Below are 214 nucleotides of genomic sequence, written 5' to 3' on the forward strand. Positions count from 1 at the left end.
AGTCGGAAGATGTCCTGCAGCTCAAACACTATTCGGTTTTTAGCTCATATCTTGAGTTCTATAAGTCCAAATGACCTCTGGTTTTTTTTTTGTTGGAAAGCTGACACAATTGCCCACAACTTCCATAATTTAGGGAGCTATAATTCTGACGTTAGCAATGATATTTTGGCCAGCCAACAATATCAATAATCAGCCCACAATATCAAAAAAACAA

The sequence above is a fragment of the Populus euphratica genome, unplaced genomic scaffold (genome assembly GCF_000495115.2).
Source record: "Populus euphratica unplaced genomic scaffold, PopEup_1.0 scaffold768.1, whole genome shotgun sequence".
In the NCBI taxonomy this organism is placed as follows: Eukaryota; Viridiplantae; Streptophyta; class Magnoliopsida; order Malpighiales; family Salicaceae; genus Populus; species Populus euphratica.